At 45.7% G+C, this 293-nt stretch overlaps 1 pseudogene; it reads right to left on the bottom strand.

The window, feature by feature from the left end:
* Positions 1 to 165: 165 nt before the first annotated feature.
* On the bottom strand, positions 166 to 263 carry LOC145718635 (U6 spliceosomal RNA; annotated as a pseudogene).
* Positions 264 to 293: the final 30 nt, after the last annotated feature.

The raw sequence follows: 293 nt of genomic DNA, 5'->3' as shown, positions 1-293 counted from the left end.
CATCCTTTGTATTTTGATGCTTCCTAATTCCCCTTCTGGGACGGTAACCTTCCTTTTACTTTCGAAGGGCACCAGCCATGGCGGCACTCCCTGCGCTGGGTAGTAATTCCACGGCTTTCGATAACAGGGTGCACATGAAATGCCATGCACACATTAGGGAGGGAGTACAATTTAGAACACTTCATTAATGTTCAGGTCATACCTGCCCAAAGGCCATGCTGATTTTTTCTTTTTCTTTCCTATATTAGTATATGGGCCACCCCCCTTGATATTTTCTGGCAGCGGTATCAATC

This window comes from Leptonychotes weddellii, unplaced genomic scaffold (assembly GCF_054177405.1).
Source record: "Leptonychotes weddellii isolate Sample4059 unplaced genomic scaffold, ASM5417740v2 HiC_scaffold_188154, whole genome shotgun sequence".
Taxonomy (NCBI): domain Eukaryota; kingdom Metazoa; phylum Chordata; class Mammalia; order Carnivora; family Phocidae; genus Leptonychotes; species Leptonychotes weddellii.
The sequence above is the reverse complement of the archived record's forward strand: the minus strand, read 5'-3'. Positions and strand labels throughout refer to the sequence as shown.